Raw genomic sequence first — 16552 nt, 5'->3', positions numbered from 1 at the left:
CTGTTCTTAGTTCAACATTTTTTGAATGGGGCATGCTTATTTAAGACGACGAGGAAAGCACTTTTGAAGAGCAACCAGGCATCCTCTACTGACGGGATGAGGTCAATATCCTTCCAGGATACCCGGGCCAGGTCGATTAGAAAGGTCTGCACGCTGAAGTGTTTAAGGGAGCGTCTGAGATCCTGGTTGAAGACAGCAGAGGTGTATTTAAAGGGCAAGTTGGTCAGGATGATATCTAAGAGCATGCCCATGGTTACGGATTTGGGGTTTTTACCTGGTAGGTTCCTTGAGAATTTGTGTAAGATTGCGGGCATTTAGCTTAGAATGTAGGACAGCCGGGGTGTTAAGCATATCCCAGTTTAGGTCACCTAAACAGTACGAACTCTGAAGATAGATGGGGGGCAATCAGTTCACACATGGTGTCCAGGGCACAGCTGGGGGCTGAGGGGGTCTATAACAAGCGGCAACTGTGAGATACTTGTTTCTGTAAAGGTGGATGTTCAAAATTAGAAGCTCGAATTGTTTGGGGCACAGACCTGGATTGTATGACAGAACTCTACAGGCTGTCTCAGCAGTAGACTGCAACTCCGCCCCCTTTGGCAGTTCTATCTTGTTGGAAGATGTTATAGTGAGGGATGGACATTTCATGGTTTTTGGTGGCCTTCCTAAGCCATGATTCAGACATGGCTAGGACATCAGGGTTGGTGGAGTGTACTAAAGCAGTGAATAAAACAAACTTAGGGAGGAGGCTTCTAATGTTTACATGCATAAAACCAAGGTTTTCACGGTTACAAAAGTCAACAAATGAAAGCGCCAGGGGGCTACAGGGCCTGGGTTAACCTCTATATCACCAGAGGAACAGAGGAGTATGATAAGGGTACAGCTAAAGGCTATAAGAACTGGTTGTCTAGTGCGTTAGGAACAGAGAGTAAAAGGAGCAGGTTTCTGGGTGCGGAAGAATAGATTTAAGGCATAATGTACAGACAAGGGTATGGTAGGATGTGAGTACAGTGGAGGTAAACCTAGGCATTGAGTGACGAGGAGAGAGGTTTTGTCTCTAGTGGCACCAGTTAAGCCAGGTGAGGTCACCGCGTGTGTGAGGGGTGGAACAACAGGCATCGGGCAGTGCTAGGGGCTCGAAGGTGAAATAAGACAATAATCACTAACCAGAACAGCCGATCTGTCACGTTCTGTCCATCCTTCGTATGTGTTTTCCTTGTTTTAGTGTTGGTCAGGACGTGAGCTGGGTGGGCATTCTATGTTGTGTGTCTGGTTTGCCTATTTCTTTTCTTGGCCTGATATGGTTCTCAATCAGAGGCAGGTGTTAGTCATTGTCTCTGATTGGGAACCATATTTAGGTAGCCTGTTTTGTGTTGGGTTTTGTGGGTGATTGTTTCTGTCTCTGTGTTTTGCACCAGATAGGGCTGTTTTGGGTTTTCACGTTTCTTGTTTTTGTTAGTTTGTTAGTTTGTTCATGTGAAGTGATTTATTAAAACATGAATCAAAATAACCACGCTGCGATTTGGTCCGCCTCTCCGTCAATGGAAGAAATCCCTTACACAATCTAACTACCTCATCCCCATACTGTATTTATTTATCTTGCTCCTTTGCACCCCAGTATCTCCACTTGCACATTCATCTTCTGCACATCTACCGTTCCAGTGTTTAATTGCTATATTGTAATTACTTCGCCACCATGGCCTATTTATTGCCTCAACTCCCTTATCTTCCCTCATTTGCACTCACTCTATATATACTTTTTTGTTTTATTTTTTCTACTGCATTATTGACTGTTTTGTTTATTCCATGTGTAACTCTGTGTTGTTGTTTGTCGAATTGCTTTGCTTTATCTTGGCCAGGTCGCAGTTGCAAATGAGAACTTGTTCTCAACTAGTTAAATAAAGGTGAAATAAAAACATATCGACATTAGGGAGAGGAATGTGTAGTCGAGTGATCATAGGGTCCAATAGGTAGCAGTAGATGAGTCAGGGAGCCAAATTCAGTAGTCGCTGCTACGCTAGGTTAGCTGGAGACACGGCGATTCAAACAGCTAGCCGGCCAGGGCTAGCAGATGGGCATCCGGCGACGTCGCAACTGAAGAGCCTGTTGAGACCACCACGGACGGTTACGTCGGCAGACCAGTGGTGATGGATCGACGCGGATGCGTGTCAGCAGTAAAGGGTCTGGGCCAATTGCCAAAAGAGATATTGTAGCCCAAGAATTGGCTGGTGGACCTCTTTGGCTAGCCGGGATATGGGCCGAGCTCGAGGTTAGCTCCAGGCTAACTGGTGCTTGCTTCAGGATGGAGACATTAGCCAGGAGTAGCCACTCAGATAGCAGCTAGCCAGCTGCGATGATCCGGTGTAAAGGTTCAGAGCTTGCGGTAGGAATTCATAAAAAATCCTACAATGTGATTTTCTGGATCTTTTTTTCTCATTTTGTCTGTCATAGTTGAAGTGTACCTATGATGAAAAGTACAGACCTCTCTCATCTTTTTAAGTGGGAGAACTTGCACAATTGGTGACTGACTAAATACTTTTTTGCCCCACTGTATATACAAAGAAAACGATATATACATGGGACAGGACGGGACAAGACAGACACACGTCCGACTGTTATGCCATCTTGAATAATAATATCACTGACCAAAGCCACACAGCTACTGACAACAGCTAGTGACCATAACCACACAACTACTGACCACAACTGCTGACCACAACCACACAACTATTAACCACAGCTACTGACAACAAGTAATGAAGAAAACTGCTGATCGTAACTACATTGACCCCACAACTACTGAACACAAGACAACTACTGACCAAATCTACTGACCATAAATACGGACCACAACTACTGAGCACAACCACACAACAACTGGCAACAACTATAGACCACAACTGCTGAGCTCAACCATACAACTACTGACCACAATCACTCCCCACAAGCACACAACTATTGACCACAACCACACAACTACTGACCACAATCACTCCCCACAAGCACACCACTACCGACCATAACCACAGAACTGACCACATACTGACCTAAATTACTGACCACAACTACTCATCAATACCACACAACTACTGACCACAACACAACTATTGACCACACCAACTGACCACAACTACTGACCACAATCACTCCCCACAAGCACACAACTATTGACCACAACCACACAACTACTGACCACAATCACTCCCCACAAGCACACCACTACTGACCATAACCACAGAACTGACCACATACTGACCTAAATTACTGACCACAACTACTCATCAATACCACACAACTACTGACCACAACACAACTATTGACCATAACTACTGACCACAACTACCGACCACAACCACACAACTACTGACCACAACCACACAATTACTGACCATACACATACTGACCAAAACTACTGACCAACAACACACATCTAGTGACTACAACCACACAACTACTGAGCAAGTATTTACCCCAACTGACCACAACTACGAACCACAAATATTGGTCATCAACACAACTAATTACCACAACTACTGACCACAACCACACGACTACTAACCACTTAACTAATGATCACAACCACACAGGTACTGACCTCATCTAATGACCATAACCCCACAACAACTGACCAAAACTATTGACCATAACTACTGACCACATCCACACAACGACTGACCATGCAACTACTGACCAAAATGTCTGACCACACAACCTGACCACAACACAACTACTGACCACAATTAATGACCACATCCACACAACTACTGATCACAACCACACAATTACTGACCAAACAACTGCTGACCACACGACTACAGACCACAACTACTGACCACAACCAAACAACTACTTACCAAATCCACTCACCACAACTACTGACATCAAACACCCAGCTACTGACCAAAACGTCTTTCCACAACTACTCAAATACTGACCACATATTGACCACAAGTACCAACCATAACCCCACAACAACTGACCGAACTGATTGACCATAACTACTGACTATATCCACACAACTACTGACCACAACACAACTGCTGACCACATTGAATGACCACACCAACACAACTACTGACTACAACCACACAACTACTGACCACGACCACACAACTATTAACCACAACTACTGACCAACGCTACTGACTGCACAACTACTGAACACAACTACTGATCCAACCTACCTGACCACTTCCACACAACTACTGACCACATCTACCAATCAAAACCACACAACTATTTACCAAAACTACTCTCCACAACCACACAGCTAATGACCACAGCTACTGACAACTACTGACCTCAACTACTGAGCAAACATATTGTCAAAAACTATTGACCATAACCACCCAACTACTGACCATATCTAGTGACTACAACCACACAACTATTGACCACAACCACACAACTAATGATGACATGATTACTGACAACAACCCTGAAAAATCTGACCACAACCACACAACTTCTGACCACAACCACAGAAATACTGAACCACACAACTATTGACCACACATCTAATTAGCATCACTACTGACCACAACCACGTTAGTATTGACCACAACTGACCAAAAGCACACAACTATTGACCATATCTATTGGCTACAACCCACTACTGAGCACTAATACACAACTTCTGACCAAACATCTAATTCATTTAAATACTGACAACACATCTAATTAACATGACTAACCACAACCACACAACTATTGACCACAACCACACAACTACTGACGACATGATAACTGACCACAACCACACAACTACTGACCACAACCACACAAATATTGACCACAAACTACTGAACCAAACAACTACTGACCATTTACATTTGACATTTAAGTCATTTAGCAGACGCTCTTATCCAGAGCGACTTACAAATTGGTGCATTCACCTTATGGCATCCAGTGGAACAGTCACTTTACAATAGTGCATCTAAATCTTAAAGGGGGGGGGGGGGGTGAGAAGGATTACTTATCCTATCCTAGGTATTCCTTAAAGAGGTGGGGTTTCAGGTGTCTCCGGAAGGTGGTGATTGACTCCGCTGTCCTGGCGTCGTGAGGGAGTTTGTTCCACCATTGGGGGGGCCAGAGCAGCGAACAGTTTTGACTGGGCTGAGCGGGAACTGTACTTCCTCAGTGGTAGGGAGGTGAGCAGGCCAGAGGTGGATAAACGCAGTGCCCTTGTTTGGGTGTAGGGCCTGATCAGAGCCTGGAGGTACTGAGGTGCCGTTCCCCTCACAGCTCCGTAGGCAAGCACCATGGTCTTGTAGCGGATGCGAGCTTCAACTGGAAGCCAGTGGAGAGAGCGGAGGAGCGGGGTGACGTGAGAGAACTTGGGAAGGTTGAACACCAGACGGGCTGCGGCGTTCTGGATGAGTTGTAGGGGTTTAATGGCACAGGCAGGGAGCCCAGCCAACAGCGAGTTGCAGTAATCCAGACGGGAGATGACAAGTGCCTGGATTAGGACCTGCGCCGCTTCCTGTGTGAGGCAGGGTCGTACTCTGCGGATGTTGTAGAGCATGAACCTACAGGAACGGGCCACCGCCTTGATGTTAGTTGAGAACGACAGGGTGTTGTCCAGGATCACACCAAGGTTCTTAGCACTCTGGGAGGAGGACACAATGGAGTTGTCAACCGTGATGGCGAGATCATGGAACGGGCAGTCCTTCCCCGGGAGGAAGAGCAGCTCCGTCTTGCCGAGGTTCAGCTTGAGGTGGTGATCCGTCATCCACACTGATATGTCTGCCAGACATGCAGAGATGCGATTCGCCACCTGGTCATCAGAAGGGGGAAAGGAGAAGATTAATTGTGTGTCGTCTGCATAGCAATGATAGGAGAGACCATGTGAGGTTATGACAAAGCCAAGTGACTTGGTGTATAGCGAGAATAGGAGAGGGCCTAGAACAGAGCCCTGGGGGACACCAGTGGTGAGAGAGCGTGGTGAGGAGACAGATTCTCGCCACGCCACCTGGTAGGAGCGACCTGTCAGGTAGGACGCAATCCAAGCGTGGGCCGCGCCGGAGATGCCCAACTCGGAGAGGGTGGAGAGGAGGATCTGATGGTTCACAGTATCGAAGGCAGCCGATAGGTCTAGAAGGATGAGAGCAGAGGAGAGAGAGTTAGCTTTAGCAGTGCGGAGCGCCTCCGTGATACAGAGAAGAGCAGTCTCAGTTGAATGACTAGTCTTGAAACCTGACTGATTTGGATCAAGAAGGTCATTCAGAGAGAGATAGCGGGAGAGCTGGCCAAGGACGGCACGTTCAAGAGTTTTGGAGAGAAAAGAAAGAAGGGATACTGGTCTGTAGTTGTTGACATCGGAGGGATCGAGTGTAGGTTTTTTCAGAAGGGGTGCAACTCTCGCTCTCTTGAAGACGGAAGGGACGTAGCCAGCGGTCAGGGATGAGTTGATGAGCGAGGTGAGGTAAGGGAGAAGGTCTCCGGAAATGGTCTGGAGAAGAGAGGAGGGGATAGGGTCAAGCGGGCAGGTTGTTGGGCGGCCGGCCGTCACAAGACGCGAGATTTCATCTGGAGAGAGAGGGGAGAAAGAGGTCAGAGCACAGGGTAGGGCAGTGTGAGCAGAACCAGCGTTGACCACACATCTAATTAACATCACTACTGACCACAACCACGCAAATACTGACCACAACCCCACAACAACTGACCAAAACTATTGACCATATCTACTAACCACAAACACACAGCTATTGACCACAGCTACTGATATAACTGCAGACCACAATTACTGACCACTACTACACAACATCTGACCACTCATCTAATTAATATAACTACTGACCACAAATCATATCTGGAGTATTTCTCCAGTGTCCTGTGTGAATTGAAGTATGTTCTCTCTAATTCTCTCTTTCTCTCTTTCTTTCTCTCTCTCTCTCTCGGGGGACCTGAGCCCTAGGACCTTGCCTCAGGACTACCTGGCATGATGACTCCTTGCTGTCCCCAGTCCACCTGGCTGTGCTGCTGCTCCAGTTTCAACTGTTCTGCCTGCGGCTATGGAACCCTGACCTGTTCACCGGACGTGCTACCTGTCCCAGACCTGCTGTTTTCAACTCTCTAGAGACAACAGGAGCGGTAGAGATACTCTTAATGATCAGCTATGAAAAGCCAAATGACATTTACTCCTGAGGTGCAGACTTGTTGCACCCTCGACAACTACTGTGATTATTATTATTTGACCTTGCTGATAATTTATGAACATTTCAACATCTTGGCCATGTTCTGTTATAATCTCCACCCGGCACAGCCAGAAGAGGACTGGCCACCCCACATAGCCTGGTTCCTCTCTAGGTTTCTTCCTAGGTTTTCTAGGGAGTTTTTCCTAGCCACCGTGCTTCTACACCTGAATTGCTTGCTGTTTGGGGTTTTAGGCTGGGTTTTTGTACAGCACTTTGAGATATCAGCTGATGTACGAAGGGCTATATAAATAAATGTGATTTGATCTAATTAACATAGCTACTTACCACAACAGCAACACTACTAATCACAACTACTGACAGAACTACCTACCATACAACGACTGACGACACAATTACTGACCACAACCCTGAAAAATCTGAACACAACCACACAACTGCTGACCACAACCACACAACTACTGACCACAACCACAGAAATATTGACCACAAAATACTGAACCACACAACCGCTGAATTAAATGACTAGAACCACATAACAATTGAGCACAATGATTGACCACAACTACTGACTATAACTACACAACTACTGACCACAACCACACAACCACTGACCACATCCACATAAATATTGACCACAAAATACTGACTACTGACTACTGACCAAGCATCTAACTTACATAACCACTGTCCACAACCAAGTTTTTACCATAACTACTGACCACAACCACTGACAACTACTGACCTCAACTACTGGATTGTAAACTGTCATGGTCAAAACATATTGGTACAACAGTAGCTAAGATGGGGAGAAGTCTGTCCATAATAAAGCGTTACTCTGCCTTTTTAACAACAAGGCAGATCCTACAGGCTTTTGTTTTGTCACACCTGGACTGTCGTGTTGTCAGGTGTCACAAAAAGAGAGACCTTCTGAAAATTACATATGGCTCAGAACAGAGCAGCACGGCTGGACCTTAAATGTACACGAAGAGCGAACATTAATAATATGTACACTACCGTTCAAAAGTTTGGCGTCACTTAGGAATGTACCTGTTTTTTAAAGAAAAGCACATTGTGTCCATTAAATTAACATCATTGATCAGAAATACAGTGTAGATGTTGTTAATGTTGTAAATGACTATTGTAGCTGGAAATTTATGATTTTTTATGAAATATCTACATAGGAGTACAGAGGCCCATTATCAGCAACCATCACTCCTGTGTTCCAATGGCATGTTGTGTTAGCTAATCCAAGTACAGAGGCCCATTATCAGCAACCATCACTCCTGTGTTCCAGTGGCACGTTGTGTTAGCTAATCCAAGTTTATCATTTTAAAAGGCTAATTGATCATTAGAAACCCCTTTTGCAATTATGTTAGCACAGCTGAAAACTGTTGTTCTGATAAAGAAGCAATAAAACTGTCATTCTTTAGACTAGCTGAGTTTCTGGAGCATCAGCATTTGTGTGTTCGATTACAGGCTCAAAATGGCCAGAAACAAATAACTTTCTTCTGAAACTCGTCAGTCTATTCTTGTTCTGAGAAATGAAGGCTATTCCATGTGAGAAATTGCCAAGAAACTGAAGATCTCGTACAACGCTGTGTACTACTCCCTTCACAGAACAGTGCAAACTGGCTTTAACCAGAATAGAAAGAGGAGTGGGAGACCCCGGTTCACAACTAAGCAAGAGGACAAGTACATTAGAGCGTCTAGTTTGAGAAACAGAGGCCTCTAGTCCTCAACTAGCAGCTTCATTAAATAGTACCCGCAAAACACCAGCCTCAACGTCAACAGTGAAGAGGCGACTCCGGGATTCTGGCCTTTTAGACAGAGTTCCCCTGTCCTGTGTCTGTGTTATTTTGCCCATCTTAATCTTTTATTTTTATTGGCCAGTCTGAGATATGGCTTTTTCTTTGCAGCATCCCGTGACTCACCTCTTCACTGTTGACGTTGAGACCAGTGTTTTGTGGGTACTATTTAATGAAGCTGAGTACATCAATAAAGGTTTGGTATACCTCAACTGGTCTGCCATCTAGCCCTGATATTTTCCCGGACTTAAAGGCTTTAATTAAACCAAGAAGTTCCTCCTCTGTAAGTTGGCCTTCACATGAGTCTGTACAGCTGTTCATTTCACATTATTAATAGAATAAAAATCCAACCCTAACCCGTTTTAAAATAAGGCTGTAATATAAAACTGTCAAGGGGTCTTAATACAATCTCAGCTCTGTTACAAGTACTCTATAGAAACAAAAGTATGTGGACACCCCTTAAAATTTGTCGACTCGGCTATTTCAGCCAACAACGTGGCTGACGGGTGTATAATCTCGAGCACACAACCGCGCAATCTCCATAGACAAACATTGACAGTAGAATGGCCTTACTGAAAAGCTCAGTGACTTTCAACCTGGCGCTGTCATAGCGTTCCAACAAGTCAGTTCGGCAAAAAAATTTCTGCTTTGCTAGAGCTGCCCCGGTCAACTATAAGTGCTGTTATTGTGAAGTGGAAACGTCTAGGAGCAACAACCTAGGCCACACAAGCTCACAGAACGGGACCACAGAGTGCTGAAATGCTTAGCGCGTAAAAATCGTCTGCCCTCGCCGACTGCGAGGCAGGCTTAATCGCCCAACATCAGTGCCCAGCCTCACTAATGTGCTTGTGGCTGAATGGAAGCAAGTCCCAGCAGCAATGTTCCAACATCTATTGGAAAGCCTCCCCAGAATAGTGGAAGCTGTTATAGCAGCAAAGGGGGGACCAACTCCATATTAATGCCCATGATTTTGGAATGAGATGTTGGACGAGCAGGTGTCCACATACTTTTTGTCATGTAGTGTATGTGTATTCTCCATCATCCCTATTTGTAGTGTTCAGTGGATGACCTTGACGTTTTCGCTCTTTCTTTTTTTCCCTCCTGTGTAGTAATATCAGATCAAGGTCTTGCTGTTCAAAATCTAGCACTTGCAATTCAAAAAGAGACATTTTCATCTGTGGCTAAAAACTAGTGTCATTAAGCATATAACACCAGACTAGCCTGACATGTAGCTAGCATTTATAAACAGGTATATAACACCAGACTAGCCTGACATGTAGCTAGCATTTATAAACAGGTATATAACACCAGACTAGCCTGACATGTAGCTAGCATTTATAAACAGGTATATAACACCAGACTAGCCTGACATGTAGCTAGCATTTATAAACAGGTATATAACACCAGACTAGCCTGACATGTAGCTAGCATTTATAAACAGGTATATAACACCAGACTAGCCTGACACGTAGCTAGCATTTATAAACAGGTATATAACATCAGACTAGCCTGACACGTAGCTAGCATTTGTTAACAGGCATATAACACCGGATCCGGAAGTAAAAAAATTGTCCTTAGCAAGTCAAATGAGTGCCTCAGCCCCTCTTGCTTGGTAAGCTACTTTGGCTCCCCCTAGTGGATATCCACAACACAAGGCTCCTCTTGCTTGGTAAGCTACTCTGGCTCCTCCACCTGCCAACCCCTCTAATATAATAATAATAATAATAATAATATATGCCATTTAGCAGACGCTTTTATCCAAAGCGACTTACAGTCATGTGTGCATACATTCTACGTATGGGTGGTCCCGGGGATCGAACCCACTACCCTGGCGTTACAAGCGCCATGCTCTACCAACTGAGCTACAGAACCCCTCTATTTACGCTACTGCTACTCTCTGTTCATCATATACCCACAGTCACTTTAACCATACCTACATGTACATACTACCTCAATCAGCCTGACTAACCGGTGTCTGTATATAGCCTTGCTACTGTTATTTTCAAATGTCTTTTTACTGTTGTTTTATTTCTTTTAAAAAACTACCTCCGGCTTGGAGCGAGCGGTCGCATCGGCACTTCGCTCCGCAGGTAGTATAACTTTTTCATTACATTTCATTATAGTACAACGGTTTGATTTGTCTAATCTTAGCAATTTCTTCTTAGCTAGCTACATAGCCGTCTTTGTATCAAAGATAATTGCATAATTATCGTATTTCGTCGTCCTAACGTAGTCTTCACTGCTATTTGCCCAGCAGCTAGCCAGCTAGCAATGTTAGCTAGCCAGCTCACATTTCATTATAGTACAACGGTTTGATTTGTCTAATCTTAGCAATTTCTTCTTAGTTAGCTACATAGCCGTCTTTGTATCAAAGATAATTGCATAATTATCGTATTTCGTCGTCCTAACGTAGTCTACACTGCTATTTGCCCAGCAGCTAGCCAGCTAGCAAACGCCCACCGATTAGCAGCACTGTAGTAACTATTACACTCAACTGAATGACTTGATTAGTGTAGTGTTAGCTAGCTACATAGCTGTCTTTGCTGTCTCCGTATCCAAGATAATTGTGTAGTTTAGAGTGTGTAGTCTTAGAGTGTGTAGTCTTAGAGTGACCTCAGTTGTCCTGAGTCTGCACAACTCTGCCAGGACCTAGGATCAAGAGAGACGCTCAAGTGTTTTAGTACTATATCTCTTGACACAATGATGAAAATAATCATGGCCTCTAAACCTTCAAGCTGTATACTGGACCCTATTCCAACTAAACTACTGAAAGAGCTGCTTCCTGTGCTTGGCCCTCCTATGTTGAACATAATAAACGGCTCTCTATCCACTGGATGTGTACCAAACTCACTAAAAGTGGCAGTAATAAAGCCTCTCTTGAAAAAGCCAAACCTTGACCCAGAAAATATAAAAAACTATCGGCCTATATCGAATCTTCCATTCCTCTCAAAGATTTTAGAGAAGGCTGTTGCGCAGCAACTCACTGCCTTCCTGAAGACAAACAATGTATACGAAATGCTTCAGTCTGGTTTTAGACCCCATCATAGCACTGAGACGGCACTTGTGAAGGTGGTAAATGACATTTTGATGGCATCGGACCGAGGCTCTGCATCTGTCCTCGTGCTCCTAGACCTTAGTGCTGCTTTTGATACCATCGATCACCACATTCTTTTGGAGAGATTGGAAACCCAAATTGGTCTACACGGACATGTTCTGGCCTGGTTTAGGTCTTATCTGTCGGAAAGATATCAGTTTGTCTCTGTGAATGGTTTGTCCTCTGACAAATCAACTGTACATTTCGGTGTTCCTCAAGGTTCTGTTTTAGGACCACTATTGTTTTCACTATATATTTTACCTCTTGGGGATGTTATTCGAAAACATAATGCAAACTTTCACTGCTATGCGGATGACACACAGCTGTACATTTCAATGAAACATGGTGAAGCCCCAAAATTGCCCTCGCTAGAAGCATGTGTTTCAGACATAAGGAAGTGGATGGCTGCAAACTTTCTACTATTAAACTCGGACAAAACAGAGATGCTTGTTCTAGGTCCCAAGAAACAAAGAGATCTTCTGTTGAATCTGACAATTAATCTTAATGGTTGTACAGTCGTCTCAAATAAAACTGTGAAGGACCTCAGCGTTACTCTGGACCCTGATCTCTCTTTTGAAGAACATATCAAGACCATTTCGAGGACAGCTTTTTTCCATCTACGTAACATTGCAAAAATCTGAAACTTTCTGTCCAAAAATGATGCAGAAAAATTAATCCATGCTTTTGTCACTTCTAGGTTAGACTACTGCAATGCTCTATTTTCCGGCTACCCGGATAAAGCACTAAATAAACTTCAGTTAGTGCTAAATACGGCTGCTAGAATCCTGACTAGAACCAAAAAATTTGATCATATTACTCCAGTGCTAGCCTCTCTACACTGGCTTCCTGTCAAAGCAAGGGCTGATTTCAAGGTTTTACTGCTAACCTACAAAGCATTACATGGGCTTGCTCCTACCTACCTCTCTGATTTGGTCCTGCCGTACATACCTACACGTACGCTACGGTCACAAGACGCAGGCCTCCTAACTGTCCCTAGAATTTCTAAGCAAACAGCTGGAGGCAGGGCTTTCTCCTATAGAGCTCCATTTTTATGGAACGGTCTGCCTACCCATGTCAGAGACGCAAACTCGGTCTCAACCTTTAAGTCTTTACTGAAGACTCATCTCTTCAGTGGGTCATATGATTGAGTGTAGTCTGGCCCAGGAGTGGGAAGGTGAACGGAAAGGCTCTGGAGCAACGAACCGCCCTTGCTGTCTCTGCCTGGCCGGTTCCCCTCTTTTCACTGGGATTCTTTGCCTCTAACCCTGTTACGGGGCTGAGTCACTGGCTTGCTGGGGCTCTCTCGTGCCGTCCCTGGGGGGGTGCGTCACCTGGGTGGGTTGATTCACTGTTGTGGTCGGCCTGTCTGGGTCCCCCCTTGGGTTGTACCGTGTCGGAGATCTTTGTGGGCTATACTCGGCCTTGTCTCAGGATGGTAAGTTGGTGGTTGAAGATTTCCCTCTAGTGGTGTGGGGGCTGTGCTTTGGCAAAGTGGGTGGGGTTATATCCTTCCTGTTTGGCCCTGTCCGGGGGTGTCCTCGGATGGGGCCACAGTGTCTCCTGACCCCTCCTGTCTCAGTCTCAGCCTCCAGTATTTATGCTGCAGTAGTTTATGTGTCGGGGGGCTAGGGTCAGTTTGTTTATCTGGAGTACTTCTCCTGTCCTATTCAGGTGTCCTGTGTGAATCTAAGTGTGCGTTCTCTAATTCTCTCCTTCTCTCTTTCTTTCTCTCTCTCGGAGGACCTGAGCCCTAGGACCATGCCCCAGGACTACCTGACATGATGACTCCTTGCTGTCCCCAGTCCACCTGGCCATGCTGCTGCTCCAGTTTCAACTGGCCTGGGCCCTAGGACCATGTCCCAGGACTACCTGACATGAGGACTCCTTGCTGTCCCCAGTCCACCTGGCCATGCTCCTGCTCCAGTTTCAACTGAACTGAGCCCTAGGACCGTGCCCCAGGACTACCTGACATGATGGCTCCTTGCTGTCCCCAGTCCACCTGACTGTGCTGCTGCTCCAGTTTCAACTGTTCTGCCTTGTTGTTATTTGACCATGCTGGTCATTTATGAACATTTGAACATCTTGGTCATGTTCTGTTATAATCTCTACCCGGCACAGCCAGAAGAGGACTGGCCACCCCACATAGCCCGGTTCCTCTCTAGGTTTCTTCCTAGGTTTTGGCCTTTCTAGGGAGTTTTTCCTAGCCACCGTGCTTTTACACCTGCATTGTTTGCTGTTTGGGGTTTTAGGCTGGGTTTCTGTACAGCACTTTGAGATATCAGCTGATGTACGAAGGGCTATATAAATACATTTGATTTGATTTGATTATCTTAATTTACCGAGGTTAGCTAGCCAGCTATTTGTTGTCCTATTTGTCATCCTTAACGTAGGAGACTCTGCTAGCTAGCCAACAGATAGCCAACAGCTAGCCAACGTCTACCGAATAGACTCAACAACACGGTCGCATTCACAGGTAGTATCACATTTTCATTTCATTTCATTACAGTACAACGGTTTGATTTGTTTGATCGTAGCCGTCTTTGTAGCCATCAAAGATAATTGTGTAGTCTAGAGCGATTTTCTAGGTTAGCTAGCCAGCTATTGTCGTTCTTTTAACGCAACGTAACGTAAACAACACTGCTAGCTAGCCAGCTAGCCCCCGAAAAGCAGCACTGCAGAAACTATTACACTCAACGGAACAACTTGATTAGTTTAGTGTCAACAACGCAGCCACTGCCAGCTAACCTACTTCAGCAGCACTGTATCATTTTAATCATTTTAGTCAATAAGATTCTTGCTACGTAAGCTTAACTTTCTGAACATTCGAGATGTGTAGTCCACTTGTCATTCCAATCTCCTTTGCATTAGCGTAGACTCTTCCGTAGCCTGTCAACTATGTGTCTGTCTATCCCTGTTCTCTCCTCTCTGCATAGACCACACAAACGCTCCACACCGCGTGGCCGCGGCCACCCTAATCTGGTGGTCCCAGCGCGCACGACCCACGTGGAGTTCCAGGTCTCCGGTAGCCTCTGGAACTGCCGATCTGCGGCCAACAAGGCAGAGTTCATCTCAGCCTATGCCTCCCTCCAGTCCCTCGACTTCTTGGCACTGACGGAAACATGGATCACCACAGACAACACTGCTACTCCTACTGCTCTCTCTTCGTCCGCCCACGTGTTCTCGCACACCCCGAGAGCTTCTGGTCAGCGGGGTGGTGGCACCGGGATCCTCATCTCTCCCAAGTGGTCATTCTCTCTTTCTCCCCTTACCCATCTGTCTATCGCCTCCTTTGAATTCCATGCTGTCACAGTTACCAGCCCTTTCAAGCTTAACATCCTTATCATTTATCGCCCTCCAGGTTCCCTCGGAGAGTTCATCAATGAGCTTGATGCCTTGATAAGCTCCTTTCCTGAGGACGGCTCACCTCTCACAGTGCTGGGCGACTTTAACCTCCCCACGTCTACGCTCGACCTCATCTTTACTAGATGCTGTACTTCCACTAACCTCATTGAAACTCCCTCCAAGTCTCCGACCACTACCTTGTATCCTTTTCCCTCTCGCTCTCATCCAACACCTCCCACACTGCCCCTACTCGGATGGTATCGCGCCGTCCCAACCTTCGCTCTCTCTCCCCTGCTACTCTCTCCTCTTCCATCCTATCATCTCTTCCCTCTGCTCAAACCTTCTCCAACCTATCTCCTGATTCTGCCTCCTCAACCCTCCTCTCCTCCCTTTCTGCATCCTTTGACTCTCTATGTCCCCTATCCTCCAGGCCGGCTCGGTCCTCCCCTCCCGCCCCGTGGCTCGATGACTCATTGCGAGCTCACAGAACAGGGCTCCGGGCAGCCGAGCGGAAATGGAGGAAAACTCGCCTCCCTGCGGACCTGGCATCCTTTCACTCCCTCCTCTCTACATTTTCCTCCTCTGTCTCTGCTGTTAAAGCCATTTTCTACCACTCTAAATTCCAAGCATCTGCCTCTAACCCTAAGGAAGCTCTTTGCCACCTTCTCCTCCCTCCTGAATCCTCCTCCCCCTCCCCCTCCTCCTCCCTCTCTGCAGATGACTTCGTCAACCATTTTGAAAAGAAGGTCGACGACATCCGATCCTCGTTTGCTAAGTCAAACGGCACCGCTGGTTCTGCTCACACTGCCCTACCCTGTGCTCTGACCTCTTTCTCCCCTCTCTCTCTAGATGAAATCTCGCGTCTTGTGACGGCCGGCCGCCCAACAACCTGCCCGCTTGACCCTATCCCCTCCTCTCTTCTCCAGACCATTTCCGGAGACCTTCTCCCTTACCTCACCTCGCTCATCAACTCATCCCTGACCGCTGGCTACGTCCCTTCCGTCTTCAAGAGAGCGAGAGTTGCACCCCTTCTGAAAAAACCTACACTCGATCCCTCCGATCCCTCCCTCGATCCCTCCCACTCGATCCCTCCAAAGTGCTGTACAAAAACCCAGCCTAAAACCCCAAACAGCAAGCAATTCAGGTGTAGAAGC

This window comes from Oncorhynchus gorbuscha, linkage group LG02 (genome assembly GCF_021184085.1).
Source record: "Oncorhynchus gorbuscha isolate QuinsamMale2020 ecotype Even-year linkage group LG02, OgorEven_v1.0, whole genome shotgun sequence".
NCBI lineage: Eukaryota > Metazoa > Chordata > Actinopteri > Salmoniformes > Salmonidae > Oncorhynchus > Oncorhynchus gorbuscha.
Note: the sequence above shows the minus strand (reverse complement) of the source record.